The sequence below is a fragment of the Gymnodraco acuticeps genome, unplaced genomic scaffold (genome assembly GCF_902827175.1).
Source record: "Gymnodraco acuticeps unplaced genomic scaffold, fGymAcu1.1, whole genome shotgun sequence".
NCBI lineage: Eukaryota > Metazoa > Chordata > Actinopteri > Perciformes > Bathydraconidae > Gymnodraco > Gymnodraco acuticeps.
The window spans coordinates 1-15093 of record NW_022991935.1 but is presented as its reverse complement, the minus strand read 5'-3'; the positions used below and the strand labels follow the sequence as shown (position 1 = coordinate 15093).

Below are 15093 nucleotides of genomic sequence, written 5' to 3'. Positions count from 1 at the left end.
AACCGCAGCTTCTCCGTCACTCCCGTCACTAACCACGGTTGCAGCAAGCTGTCCGCAACCGGCAGCGAAGTCTTCAGCCTTCGTGACATTAAGCGTTGGGCTTGACTGCTGTCCAACCCCTCTGTGGGCGTGTTGCGCCAATGGAGAATGGCCTGCCATTTATCCGTGCCATCCAACTTTGCCCGCTTGCAGAGTGATTTCACTATCTTGACAGCTGACTCAGCTTTGCCGTTTGATTTTGGATATCTGGGTGAGGATGTGACATGGTTAAATCCCCACTTTGCAGCAAACTTCCTGAACTGTTCACAGGCAAACTGTGGGCCATTATCTGTGAGCACTTTGTCTGGCTGTCCGTAGCGTGCAAATTGAGATTTACAGCGTGTGATGAGAGTGTCAGCTGATAGATCCGGCAGAAGATCAATCTCCCAGAAGTCTGAATAGTGGTCCACTAGGACGATGAAATCTTGGCCAGCGTAAGAGAAGATATCCATACTCACTGTTTGCCATGGACGTGTTGGGATATCATGCGACATCAATGATTCCTTCTGCTGGGCTCGTGCATATTCATTGCATGCAGAGCAGTTCGACACATAGTCTTTTATCTCTGTTCTCATGTTTGGCCAGAACAGCGTATCCCTGGCGCGCCTGTAACATGCCTCCCCCCCGATGTGGCTGGTGTGTATGCGTCTTAACAACTCTGCCCTCAAGGCCTTAGGGATAACAACGCACTGCCCTCTGTATAGCACACTGTTTTGCACGTTGAGCTCATCCCTGAAGGGCCAGTATTCTCGCACCAAGAGGGGGGTGTCCTCTTTGAAATCAGGCCATCCCCTGAGGATTACTGATGTCAAAGCTTGTAATACATCGTCCATCTCTGTGTGCTGGGCAATTTGGCGAAACCTGAAGTCAGTAACATCCAGATGCTGTGCCTGATCCAGCTCTGAGTCCTCCACCTGAAAGCTGTCCATGGAACACACCGCCTGTCGTACATAGGGGGTGTCGGAACCACGATACGGTGGAGTGGCCCTGCTTAGAGTGTCACTGACATACATCTCCGTGCCTGGTTTGTAAACAACATCCAGATTGTACCCCTGGAGCTGCAGTAACATGCCCTGAAGGCGTTTAGGCGCATTCATGAGGGGCTTCTTAAAGATGGTGATCAGTGGTTTGTGGTCTGTTTCTGCAGTGATTGTGTCCCTGCCGTATAGGTACTGGTGAAATCTCTGGCATGCAAAAACTATGCTTAAACACTCTTTCTCTATTTGAGCGTAGTTTTGCTCAGTCCGTGTCAGTGCGCGTGAGGCAAATGCTACGGGCTGCCCCTTTTGCAGCAAGCAGCACCCCAGTCCATTCATGCTGGCATCACTCTGGATCGTTACAGGCTTTGTGACGTCATAATATTTGAGAACCGGCATGTTGGTGACCATCCGCTTTATCTCGCGTATTGCATCATCGTGTTTTGGCAGCCAGTGCCATGCTGTGTCCTTATCCAGGAGTCTGCGAAGAGGCTCACAGATCTCCGATAGCCCTGGCAGGAACTTAGCCAGATATGTCACAAACCCGATCATGCGTTGCACTGCCTTAGCATCCGTGGGCGTCGGCATGTCCAACACTGCTTGAGTTTTCTCTGGGTCGATTTTCAGTCCTTCTGTAGACAGTACATGGCCGTGGAAATGTACAGCTTTGAGCTTGAACTGCAGTTTGCGTTCACTCAATCTGAGCTTCACAGCCCTGCACCGTTGCATGAGAGCTCTTAAGTTGGTGTTGTGGTCCTCTTCAGCCTCTGCGTCCGTATCGCCACACCCGACCACCAGGATGTCATCCGCAATAGGCTCGATGCCAGCCAGGCCTGATGGCAGCTCATGTTGCTTGCGCTGATAGATCTCTGGCGCCACTGAGACTCCAAACGGGAGTTTGAGCCATCTCATCCGACCCCATGGGGTCCAGAATGTCGTCAAGCGGCTGCTTTCCTCATCAAGCTTGCACTGGAGAAAGGCGTCACGAGCATCAACCAGTGTGAAGACACGAGCCTTGGGCAGTTTGTACAAGACGTCTTCTAGCGTTGGCATGTGGTAATGGGACCTGAGAAGTGCCTGATTGAGAGGCTTTGGGTCAATGCAGATTATTATCTTGTCTGGTTTAGCTACTGTCACCATGTTGCTTATCCACGCTGTTGGCTCTGTCACTGGCGTAAGGTTGCCTGCTTTCACATGTTTGTCCAGCTCTTCCTTAACCCGGGCTTTTAGCGCTACAGGGACATTTCGTGGTGAGCACTGGACTGGTGTCACTAAAGGGTTCAGATCGAAATGAATATTACCTGGGACTGACTCGATCGGGTCATGGAAAACATCATGAAAGTCTTTCAGTAGCATTTCTTTTGTGAGTGGCATAGACTGGCTTGCATCAATAGTGTTCACCTCCGCTGGCAGTAGTTCTCTTGGAATAGTGAATTTCACAAGGCCCAGATCAGTGCATGCAGCACCACCGAGCAGGGGCTTTTGTTTGGTGTTCACTATCTCAAACACAAGTCTGTGTATTTTCCCCCTGACCATACAGTCAGTGTGAAATTTCCCCAGGGATGGCATGTATGTATCAGAGTACAGCTTTAGCCTTGTTCTGGTCGGCTGTAAGGCTGTCTTTGGTGACAGTTTCTCTTTAAACTGGCGGCCCATAACATTGCAAGTGGCCCCTGTATCTAGCTGGCATAGCTGTCTTTTCTTATTCAGGTGTAGGTGTACAAACCATTTGCGTCCAGGTGCTTTCACATTCCCCACATATTCAGTGACATTGTATAGGTTTTCACTTGTATCCGAGTCCCCTTCAGTTTGCTGTACATCCTCAACAACATTAACTTTTCTTGTTTTCTCTGCTCTGCTGCTGGCCTGACATACTTTTGCAAAGTGATTTGAAACGCCACATGCTCGGCAGGTCTTACCATAGGCTGGGCACTGCTCTCTGCCCCGTTTGTGTCCATTTCCACAGTATTTGCAGGTCCACTGCTGCTCTCTCTCAGCCGCTGTGTTTCTTTCAGCTGTTTTCCACTGTATTTTGCGTCGTCCGCCTTGCCTGTCCACCATAGAATTAATACTGTCCACCTGTGCCTGCGGGCTCTCAATAAACCTCATGCGTGACTCCGTCAATTCTGCAAGGCGGCAAATCTCCACAGCTGTTGGCAGCGTTAGGTCCCGTTCACGCAGCAGTCTCCGTCTGGTGCTCTCGCTGGCAATACCGAGTACCAGCCTGTCCCTAATCAGTTCATCTTTTAGGTCACGGTACTCACATGATGATGCTTTTTCCCTCAGCTTTGTTATAAAGCTATCGATCGGCTCGTCCGGTCCTTGTTTGCAGCATCCAAACGTGTATCTCTCATAAATCACATTTTTTGCCGGCTTGAAATAATCCCCCAACGCATCCAAGATTGTTTTGGGGTCTTTCTTTTGTTCCTCGGTCAGCGTGACGTTGTGCATATATATATGCCGGCACTCGTTCCCCATAAGCCGTCTCAGCGTGGCTGCCTGCACCGCATTCGTTTTTTCGGTCAGACCTGTAGCGAGCATAAAGTCCTCAAATTCTGCTCTAAAAACCTCCCAGTTTTTGGCTATATCACCAGACATATGCATGCCCTCGGGTGCCGGAATACTGTTTGTCGTCATGACGTGAGTTTTCTTGAGCTTTTAGTCCAAGAAGACCACTTCTGACACCATGTTTCAGTCTGCAGCTTTATTCCGTAACTCACAACTCCATCACATGTATATTCCCGCGCTTGCGGATATAGTACATCACAGTGTAAGCCTGTGTCAGCATGCAGTTTACTAAAGCGCCAACAGGCGTCACTATATAGCAGGCATTAACAGATGCCCATATCTGTAACAGTTAGCTCTGAGTGTTAGTGAGGCTTGCTAATGTAACCAAAGACGAGATTACGTCCAAAACACGTTAGGCATTGTTTTTGATAGCAATTTTATGTGGGTCTGCTGCCGATTTGACGTCAGATTGGCAGCAAATCTGTATCCGCTCGTTGTACCCCCGTTGTTTTTAAAAGATTTGGGTACGGAGGAAAAGAGAGCGGGTTTTATTTTCTGACGCTGCGTGAGTTCCCCGACGCACCGGGGACACATATTGATGTATAAAAGACATCACAAAGTGCATTTTGCATGATAGGTCCCCTTTAATGTATTGTCTTGTGTCTGACGCGTTCTGAGAATGAACGTGCATATATTTACTTGTGTGCGCGAGCGTGACGCGCATTTAAGTTAACCACAAGTTTACCTTGACTTTCTAATGCTTCTAATGCCATTTTTGCCGAGGTTCAAGGCATTGGCTACAGACAAACAGTGCCATTTCTCCCACTAGTTTACCGACAGGCAAGTGCTTGGACCAGAAGGGGGCCCCCAAATAAGGTAGATTAATCCAATCCAGTCCAACTTTATTTATATAGCACTTTAAAACCTCCTGACCAAAGTACATGCATAGTGCGCCGAAACTGCTTCTTAATTTCAGTTTCGTTGCTCCGCTCCGGGGGTGTGGGGGACTTTACTGGCATTGATCCGGACCATTGACCTTGTATAAAATTCACAAGTGGACCTCTAACAAAAAAGTTTGAGTACCCCTGCTCTAGTGTGTCCGATTCAGAAACGTGACTCTTAGGCCCTTTCTCATTTCTCTAACTCCCCTCCTCGACCCCTATCCTCGATACTTAGTCCCGCCCACAGGAGATGCGAGCGGAGGACTGAGGAGGGGAACCGAGGAGAGAGGAGGGGAAGCAGCAGGCGGTTAGAGAAATCCTCTCCTCTGAGCGGTCATTTTAAAGAGACGTCCATCAATGATGACAGGAGGCACAGCAGCCCTCTGTCTGATGGACAGATGTGTTCATGACCACTTATATATTTACTTTTAATTCATTCACAGTGCGGTATAATGAGACAATAACAGGCTACAGATGTGGACACACACACGCACACACACACACATATGTATTTATATAAATATATACAATTTTAGAATCAAACAGAGCACTCTCATAATAACGTACTGTAACACTATCAGAGACTGGATATATCCCCCCCCCCTCTCTGGTCGCTACAATGAGGAAAATAAATTACGGGCCAAACGTTTTATTTACAAGTATTAAAAATAAGCAGAGGACACCAAACCAACTGAGACCTGTCTGTCCGCTGCATCTACGCACACACTCTACCACACACACCTACACTACACACACGCACATACAGTTCCTAAATCAGCCTACAGCCATTGTGTATTTTATTATGTGAAGCACTAAATGGTTTTAGGAAAATATCGACTCTTTGTTTGTAGATATCTACTAAACTAAAGCAAATAAAGAGAGTAGGCCTGTTATACTGAGTGATATATATTTTACACACTGCTCTGCTTTCTGCACGGACCTCACAGCTGTTCTCTCTGGAAACATCGCGTTGCGATGAGAGCAGTTAATAAAATAATATCCAGGGGATGCATGCAGAGCTGTCATTGGCTGAGATAAGTCCAGCCGTGCGTCACGCCTCTTTGAAACATCTCTGTTCCCGGAAATGCATCCACGAAGGAGCCGTGGAGGACCCATCAGTGTATCCTCGGTTATAGCTCCTCCAGAGAGCCTCCTCGACGCTCGATCCTCGGTCCTCGAAGTGCATTTAGAGAAATGAGATGTCCTTCAACATGGCGAGCTGAAATTAATTTCCGGGTCACTACCGGAGGACCGAGGAGTCGAGGAGGGGGATTTGATGAAATGAGAAAGGGCCTTACACTCTTTACGTAACAAACAAAGATGGTGGATGAGAATAGGGCTGAAGCATCCATGGGCTGAAGTCGAATAGTCCATTTAGCTTAGGAACCTTCCTAACGGAGTGAAATGACCCGGAAGACCCTCAGTGGCAGCCATGATAAGTGCCGTTCCAATTCTCTAGAATGATAGGAAAGGAGTTTTCAAACTTCCTTTATAACCTCCTTTAGGAACCACTGGACCTCCCTAACTGAAAGGAGAGGAGAAAATGCTGCCCCACAATGCCTTGCAGCCGCAGCATTTGCGTCACACAACAGTCGGCCGTTCACGGAAACGATTATGACGGAGAAATTATATCATGAAAGTTACGGTGCTTATTAAGCATTTTAAAACGTATGTGGTAAGTTGCCAAAGTGCTTTGTTTTGAACGTTCATCAGTATTATAATCAAAAAGAGAAATATGAACGTTAGTTTTTACTGAAATGATCAAATAAAGTCAACATTTCACAGTCTTTACTGAGCTGTGTGGGGTTTGTTCAACTTTTAAAAGATGTTTGAATGGTGATATACACAGTGATAGATGTTAAGGACTAACGTTTATAATAAATACATTTGTATTGATTTTTAAGATCTTTTCATACAATCATACGTATTGGGATCATTTGTATTAATGTGGACCGGAGGGAGAGGGTGACGAGCATAAGTTTCACTTTCCTTTTTTATTTCAATTCCAACTTTGGTCATGAAGAATATGTTTCTCTGTTGTCCACGTTCATAAAGCATAAAGCAACAGCATCAGAGCACGGTGCAAAGTCTCTAGATGAGTTTACAGTAGTCCCTCGTTCTTATTAAACATCCATGTTGTAGTCCGCTGTATAGAAAACTGTAGTTTCCATAGTTTCCCCACAGCAGCAGACGCACATTTATGACGTCCGCTGGCGCATCATAAACACGTTGGATAGTGGAAGTGCATTCGGATTCTCTAAAGCAGTGGTTCTCAAATGGGGGTACGCGGACCCCTAGTGGTACGTTGGAGTACTGCAGGGGGTACGTGAGATTTATTTTAAGTTAATGAAAAAACAAATCATAAATAATGCATTTAAACAAACTACTAATAGTAGATTAACTACTTTATTCAAAGTTTACAGTAATTCTGGATAATAAAATGGGAAAAATAAACGGGGTGCTCTCTTTTCTTCTCCCTCTCCTGAACCTGTAATAAGTGACCCGACAGTAAAGAATAAATATATTTATAACTAGTTTAGCTAGTTCCAGAGTAGATAAACTAGCTAAGTGTGTTAGGTCTAACTCTTAGTGTATTTCATTTTGCTCCACTCACCGGTCCATCACAGCGGCGGAGCTGTGATCATGCAGAGCTGCGTGTTATCCGTCAGCAGCAGTTGATCTGATCTCTGATCTCTCTCTCGCGTCCGGTTAGACTTCACTTGCGTTTATGTCCAAATCTATCAGATCTAGCTAGTTCTAGTTAATTATATGACTGCCTGCTTATCAAAGGACACCTAAACAATAAGCGTTGCTTGGCAACGGCGTGCGGCCGCAAAGTATAGCATATGTTTATATGAGGGGTCAAAATCCCATGCTCATAAAATGCTCATATATTTTTTCTCTTCATTCCCCATTCTAACCCTAACCCTAACCCTAACCCTGCCCCAAAATAAATTAATAAATAAACCAATTTTAGGAAAAGTAACGAAGTTTGTGCAGTGTGGGTTTTATATTAACACATTCAAAACGTGAAGTGTAATAACTGCAGTTTGCCTCCCTGTCAGAATGACAAAGATCCTCAGTGAAGCACAAGCCCATATTTCACTAAATTGTAAGTACAACTTATTAAAAAGATCAGTTCAATGCAACTAATGTTGTCTCTGTGTTATTGCATGATGTAAAACATTTGTTTGCCATGAATTTAGTGATGGATTGTAAACATTTTAAATGTAGCATTTCAGTTACAGTTACAATGTTGTTGTTTTAATAAATCAGACACTGATGGTGTAGCACTGTAGGCTACTGTACCTCTTTATAAGCATGTTTTCCTTAACAAATTTTGTTTGCGCTGATCAGGGGGTACTTGGCTGAATTTGTTTTTTTCAAAGGGGGTACATTATTGAAAAAAGTTTGAGAACCACTGCTCTAAAGTACCGCAGTCTCTTCTCCTAAGTCCTTTTGAATTCTCCTATCCACTATCCCTTAACGTTTCACTCAGAGGTCAAGGAATAGGAGATAGGGTTAGAACTTCGGAGCTGATTTTTAAACTATCCGACCTAAACCTAGGTCTAGAAAACGATAAGCAATGCGCCAGAATCAAGGTGAGACTATTTTCATCTTTTAAAACTCTACGCACATTCTTTCACCGAAATAAGTAAACGCCTCTCAATGACAAACTTAATAGAGTTGTTTATAGCCATTTCTGTAGTTTAAGAGGAAACACACGGCATGTCTCTGGCTGAAACAGCTGAGAAGTTATGACGCTTTGAACACAACGTGATATTTGGGATCATATACGGCCCCGTAGGTCTCAGAGGGTTAAGGCAGTATCATTTTGTGGCGTCTAATGTTGTAGACTGAAGATCCTTAGTATTTAACATCGCTCCGAGGTCTCAATCCATAGTGAGACTATCAGAGCAGCCCTCCATGCCCTCCGAGGCTTCGGAGGAGATAAAGGAAAGTGCTGCTGGATGTTCCAATCAGCACGGACGGGCTGTTCGGACCCCAGTTCCACGACATGGTGGAGTCCATGAAAACTGCCGCAGAACAGGGCAGCATGTCAGCTGGCTCCAGCCTGCTGAGCGTCCGCAGCGGCAGTATCCGCAGCACCCGCAGCATCAGGGCTCGCTGCAGAAGCCAGCTGTTTTTAAACTATCGGTTAATAAACTGCAGAGCTCGCGGCATTCCTCTGTCCCAGATGTACCTCCTACACACGCTCATAATGAGCCCAAGAGTGCCGTTATAACGCCTCGTGTGGACAGCACTGCACACCTCCACTCATCCCCTGAGCGTTTAGTTTGCGAATTTGGACAACATTTGTTATAGCTGCTGACTTAAGGCAGTGAAGTTGTGTGGCATCTACTGTTGTAGACTATTTAAACGTTAGTTGTACTTTCTGAGAAGTCTGTCATACCCTGCATATGTTGCTTAGTTTTACGTTTGTATTAAACCAAAAGTTGTGCCGAAATAGCTCAGTTGGGAGAGCGTTAGACTGAAGATCTAAAGGTCCCTGGTTCGATCCCTGGTTTCGGCAGAACGTAGATTTCTTTGGTGGACAACTTGCTCAATGGTTGAACATGATGACTCCCAGGTTGTGAGCAAATATCTAAATGCCCCTTGTTTGACTTGGGTAGCAAGTAGCTTACTAAAGAGGACAAGTTGCTCAATGGTTATGCTTGTTGACTCATAGTTTGCGAATTTGGACAACATTTGTTATAGCTGCTGATTTAAGGCAGTGAAGTTGTGTAGAGTCTACTGTTGTAGACTATTTAAACGTTAGTTGTACTTTCTGAGAAGTCTGTCATACCATGCATATGTTGCTTAGTTTTACGTTTGTATTCAACCAAAAGTTGTGCCGAAATAGCTCAGTTGGGAGAGCGTTAGACTGAAGATCTAAAGGTCCCTGGTTCGATCCCTGGTTTCGGCAGAATGTAGATTTCTTTGGTTGACAACTTGCTTAATGGTTGAACATGATGACTCCCAGGTTGTGAACAGATATCTAAATGCGGCTTGTTTGAATTGGGGAGCAGCAGGGGCGGATCTACCGGGGTGGCATGGGGTTGCAACTGCCACCCTAAACAATAGCCTTGCCACCCCAGTTGGCATCTTTGTTTTGAAAGAAAAGTTGTGGCTCATCGGACATTTATGAGAGAAAATCTCTAATGTCCGAGTGCAAGTGAATGCAGCACAAGACGCGAGTCTTGTAACCCCTCCCCCGGCCCTGGCGCGAGACTGGAAATATGATCGAGAAGCATTTCGGACCCAAGTAGACGGAAGGAATGAGGTATTTGCGATCTACAATTACAGAGAAGAGAATGTCAAGTTTGGCTGTACTCAGCATTGAATCAAAACGCACTAAAGCTTTGGATCTTAATACGTTTGTGAGGCGTTTTGCTGAACAAAATATTAATCGCCGCATTCAGCTGTAATAGACATGCCAACTTGATGCTCTGCTCACGGATGACTCGATGAGCATAACAAACTATTAAGATGATGACCTTGTATGCGTGTGTATATTTTTTTTCTTTGAGGGGGTCTGCCCCCAAAAAAACTGTTTTAAGTCCTGAGAAAGTAAAATCAGACGGTGTGTAAAACTACACTGCCCAGCCAACAGAAAGTAACCACTTTGATTTAACCAGGCCAGTAGACAAGGACTTTCCACTGGATAATAACTTACTGCAGCGATGTATATGTTTTAGCTGAATACACGTTTTTTTTTTTAACCCTAACTGATGCAGTTAGTCACTTTTTTAATATTTGTTCTTTCTGATGTAAAGTCAAGGTTGTAACTGTATATCAATAATGATATAATTACTTGTTTTTCAAATTTGAAGGAGGGTGAGCAAGCATCTTGATGAACATTCATCATTAACTCCTCCAAAAAATATAGTTTATTCAATAATAAATGAATATGTGAATCATAAAAGGGATTGACAGCTGATAGGAATAATATGATTGTTAATAGTATCATATTCATTCAGACAAACATCGATGAGACAGTTAATGAATGTACTTATTGCAGCAGTCTTCATAGATTTGGTACCACTGCTGGTCTAAGATTGAAACAAACTCATTCAGTTATTGTTCAGTTAAAATTCATTAAATTACGTCTGCCACCTTATATATTTATATGTAAGGCTTTACTGATGTGCCACAATAATATCACCTAATGTCATTGAGTTAAAATATTAATATTGTGGCTTTCCAAGTTAACATTGATTGTAGGGGTGTAACGGTTCACAAACATTTCGGTTCGGTTCGTACCTCGGTTTTTAGGTCACGGTTCGGTTCGGTACGTTTTCGGTACAGCAGAAAAAATTATCACAAAACATTAAAAAAAATATTTATTTTTTTAATTATTATTAAACTGTGAATATTCACTCAAATAAATACAAAATATAATAAAATAAACATTAAGGTGCAGCATTTCGATGAACTGAAATAATCTGTATTTGAACTGTACTGTACTAGTACCTAAGCAGCCAGCTTGACATTAGGACTTGCTTGTCATTGTATTTTCATGTTTTTTTAAAGAAAAATTAACTTGTCCACATTGCTTGCCGAAAGGGCAGATCTGCTGGCACTAACAATGTCTCCTGCTGTGGAGAACACCCTCTCTAGGGACAGAGGTAGCAGATACAGCCAGGTAGCGCTTTGCTAACATGGCAACATAAGGATATTTGGCGTTTGTAATAGCTTTGGCTCGGTCTGAACTTGTTGCGAGTGGTGGAGGCTTAAATGCTAGTGGGAGTTGGGTTTGCACTTCAGTCTTTTTTCTTTTGGTACCGGTGATATTCACGTTTGGGTGATGCCTTTTCAAATGAGTGTGCAAGTTTGATGTATTGCCAGCCGCGTAACCAATGTTAGTTGAACAATCCCGACAAACAGCTTTGGTTCAGTCCACCTGTCTTTGTCCGTCATCCTTGTACGTAACTGCGAAACCAAAATGTTCCCAAACTGGAGACTTCAATGATGCTGGAGAATTTTCGAGCTCAACTTTATCTGCGTTCGCCATTTCCTCAAATTACTGACTAAATTTGAACGCATCCCTTTGACCAGCTCTCATAGTATGCCTCTCGTCCAATGAAATGACTTGGTCGCTCTATGATATATATATACCTAAGATTACTTCCAGAAAGTTGTTCATGTTCTCAATTTTTTACATTTAACGTTATATTCGTTCGGTACCCTTCGGTTCACACGTGTACCGAACCGAAGGGCCCGTACCGAATAATTTCAGTACGGGTACGTGTACCGTTACACTGCGATTTAAATCAGCATATACTTCTGCCAGGGGATGCCACCCCTCAAAATCTCCTGCCACCCTCTTGCCACCCCATGAATATTTGTCTAGATCCGCCCCTGGGGAGCAGGTATCTTATTATAGAGGACAAGTTGACTCGTAGTTTTCTAATTTGGACAGCATTTGGACAACATTTGTTATAGCTGCTGACTTAAGGCAGTGAAGTTGTGTGGCATATACTGTTGTGGACTATTTAAATGTTAGTTGTACTTTCTGAGAAGTCTGTCATACCCTGCATATGTTGCTTAGTTTTAAGTTTGTATTAAACCAAAAGTTGTGCCGAAATAGCTCAGTTGGGAGAGCGTTAGACTGAAGATCTAAAAGTCCCTGGTTCGATCCCTGGTTTCGGCAGAACGTAGATTTCTTTGGTGAACAACTTGCTCAATGGTTGAACATGATGACTACCAGGTTGTGAGCAAATATCTAAATGCCCATTGTTTGACTTGGGTAGCAGGTAGCTTACTAAAGAGGACAAGTTGCTCAATGGTTATGCTTGTTGACTCGTAGTTTAAGAATTTGGACAACATTTGTTATAGCTGCTGACTTAAGGCAGTGAAGTTGTGTGGCATCTACTGTTGTGGACTATTTAAACGTTAGTTGTACTTTCTGAGAAGTCTGTCATACCCTGCATATGTTGCTTAGTTTTACGTTTGTATTAAACCAAAAGTTGTGCCGAAATAGCTCAGTTGGGAGAGCGTTAGACTGAAGATCTAAAGGTCCCTGGTTCGATCCCTGGTTTCGGCAGAACATAGATTTCTTTGGTTGACAACTTGCTCAATGGTTGAACATGATGACTCCCAGGTTGTTAGCAGATATCTAAATGCGGCTTGTTTGAAATGGGTAGCAGATATCTTACTAAAGAGGACAAGTTGCTAATGGTTATCCTTGTTGACTCGTAGTTTTCGAATTTGGACAGCATTTGGACAACATTTGTTATAGCTGGTGACTTAAGGCAGTGAAGTTGTGTGGCATCTACTGTTGTGGACTATTTAAACGTTAGTTGTACTTTCTGAGAAGTCTTTCATACCATGCATATGTTGCACGTTTGTATTAAACCAAAAGTTGTGCCGAAATAGCTCAGTTGGGAGAGCATTAGACTGAAGATCTAAAGGTCGCTGGTTCGATCCCTGGTTTCGGCAGAAAGTAGATTTCTTTGGTGGACAACTTGCTCAATGGTTGAACATGATGACTCCCAGGTTGTGAGCAGATATCTAAATGCGGCTTGTTTGAATTAGGGGAGCAGGTATCTTACTATAGAGGACAAGTTGCTAATGGATATCCTTGTTGACTCGTAGTTTTCTAATTTGGACAGCATTTGGACAACATTTGTTATAGCTGCTGACTTAAGGCAGTGAAGTTGTGTGGCATCTACTGTTGTGGACTATTTAAACGTTAGTTGTACTTTCTGAGAAGTCTGTCATACCCTGCATATGTTGCTTAGTTTTACGTTTGTATTAAACCAAAAGTTCTGCCGAAATAGCTCAGTTGGGAGACCGTTAGACTGAAGATCTAAAGGTCCCTGGTTCGATCCCTGGTTTCGGCAGAATGTAGATTTCTTTGGTTGACAACTTGCTCAATGGTTGAACATGATGACTCCCAGGTTGTGAGCAGATATCTAAATGCGGCTTGTTTGAATTGGGGAGCAGGTATCTTACTATAGAGGACAAGTTGCTAATGGTTATCCTTGTTGACTCGTAGTTTTCGAATTTGGACAGCATTTGGACAACATTTGTTATAGCTGCTAACTTAAGGAAGTGAAGTTGTGTGGCATCTACTGTTGTGGACTATTTAAACGTTAGTTGTACTTTCTGAGAAGTCTTTCATACCATGCATATGTTGCTTAGTTTTACCTTTGTATTAAACCAAAAGTTGTGCCGAAATAGCTCAGTTGGGAGAGCATTAGACTGAAGATCTAAAGGTCCCTCGTTCGATCCCTGGTTTCGGCAGAAAGTAGATTTCTTTGGTGGACAACTTGCTCAATGGTTGAACATGATGACTCCCAGGTTGTGAGCAGATATCTAAATGCGGCTTGTTTGAATTGGGGAGCAGGTATCTTACTAAAGAGGACAAGTTGCTAATGGTTATCCTTGTTGACTCGTAGTTTTCGAATTTGGACAGCATTTGGACAGCATTTGGACAACATTTGTTATAGCTGGTGACTTAAGGCAGTGAAGTTGTGTGGAATCTACTGTTGTAGACTATTTAAACGTTAGTTGTACTTTCTGAGAAGTCTGTCATACCCTGCATATGTTGCTTAGTTTTACGTTTGTATTAAACCAAAAGTTGTGCCGAAATAGCTCAGTTGGGAGAGCGTTAGACTGAAGATCTAAAGGTCCCTGGTTCGATCCCTGGTTTCGGCAGAATGTAGATTTCTTTGGTTGACAACTTGCTCAATGGTTGAACATGATGACTCCCAGGTTGTGAGCAGATATCTAAATGCAGCTTGTTTGAAATGGGTAGCAGGTATCTTACTAAAGAGGACAAGTTGCTAATGGTTATCCTTGTTGACTCGTAGTTTTCGAATTTGGACAGCATTTGGACAACATTTGTTATAGCTGGTGACTTAAGGCAGTGAAGTTGTGTGGCATCTACTGTTGTGGACTATTTAAACGTTAGTTGTACTTTCTGAGAAGTCTGTCATACCATGCATATGTTGCTTAGTTTTACGTTTATATTAAACCAGAAGTTATGCCGAAATAGCTCAGTTGGGAGAGCGTTAGACTGAAGATCTAAAAGTCCCTGGTTCGATCCCTGGTTTCGGCAGAAAGGACATTTCTTTAGTGGACAACTTGCTCAATGGTTGAACGTGATGACTCCCAGGTTGTGAGCAAATATCTAAATGCCCCTTGTTTGACTTGGATAGCAGGTAGCTTACTAAAGAGGACAAGTTGCTCAATGGTTATGCTTGTTGACTCGTAGTTTAAGAATTTGGACAACATTTGTTATAGCTGCTGACTTAAGGCAGTGAAGTTGTGTGGCATCTACTGTTGTGGACTATTTAAACATTAGTTGTACTTTCTGAGAAGTCTGTCATACCCTGCATATGTTGCTTAGTTTTACGTTTATATTAAACCAAAAGTTGTGCCGAAATAGCTCAGTTGGGAGAGCGTTAGACTGAAGATCTAAAGGTCCCTGGTTCGATCCCTGGTTTCGGCAGAAACGTAGATTTCTTTGGTGGAACAACTTGCTCAATGGTTGAACATGATGACTCCAGGTTGTGAGCAAATATCTAAATGCCCCTTGTTGACTTGGATAACAGGTAAGCTGACTAAAAGAGACAAGTTGCTAATTATCCTTGTTGACTCGTAGTTTTCAAATTTGGACA

General features: G+C 43.4%; 10 non-coding genes across 10 annotated transcripts; all 10 read left to right on the top strand.

Moving 5' to 3' along the window:
* Positions 1 to 8926: 8926 nt before the first annotated feature.
* trnaf-gaa lies at positions 8927 to 8999 on the top strand. The gene has a single exon. It is a non-coding gene; the product is annotated as a tRNA-Phe (tRNA).
* A 320-nt stretch (positions 9000 to 9319) lies between these two features.
* Positions 9320 to 9392, top strand: trnaf-gaa. Its single transcript has one exon. It is a non-coding gene; the product is annotated as a tRNA-Phe (tRNA).
* A 2654-nt stretch (positions 9393 to 12046) lies between these two features.
* trnaf-gaa lies at positions 12047 to 12119 on the top strand. The gene has a single exon. It is a non-coding gene; the product is annotated as a tRNA-Phe (tRNA).
* A 320-nt stretch (positions 12120 to 12439) lies between these two features.
* Positions 12440 to 12512, top strand: trnaf-gaa. Its single transcript has one exon. It is a non-coding gene; the product is annotated as a tRNA-Phe (tRNA).
* A 322-nt stretch (positions 12513 to 12834) lies between these two features.
* trnaf-gaa lies at positions 12835 to 12907 on the top strand. The gene has a single exon. It is a non-coding gene; the product is annotated as a tRNA-Phe (tRNA).
* Positions 12908 to 13238: 331 nt separating this feature from the next.
* trnaf-gaa lies at positions 13239 to 13311 on the top strand. The gene has a single exon. It is a non-coding gene; the product is annotated as a tRNA-Phe (tRNA).
* A 330-nt stretch (positions 13312 to 13641) lies between these two features.
* Positions 13642 to 13714, top strand: trnaf-gaa. Its single transcript has one exon. It is a non-coding gene; the product is annotated as a tRNA-Phe (tRNA).
* Positions 13715 to 14055: 341 nt separating this feature from the next.
* trnaf-gaa lies at positions 14056 to 14128 on the top strand. Its single transcript has one exon. It is a non-coding gene; the product is annotated as a tRNA-Phe (tRNA).
* A 330-nt stretch (positions 14129 to 14458) lies between these two features.
* trnaf-gaa lies at positions 14459 to 14531 on the top strand. Its single transcript has one exon. It is a non-coding gene; the product is annotated as a tRNA-Phe (tRNA).
* Positions 14532 to 14851: 320 nt separating this feature from the next.
* On the top strand, positions 14852 to 14924 carry trnaf-gaa. Its single transcript has one exon. It is a non-coding gene; the product is annotated as a tRNA-Phe (tRNA).
* Positions 14925 to 15093: the final 169 nt, after the last annotated feature.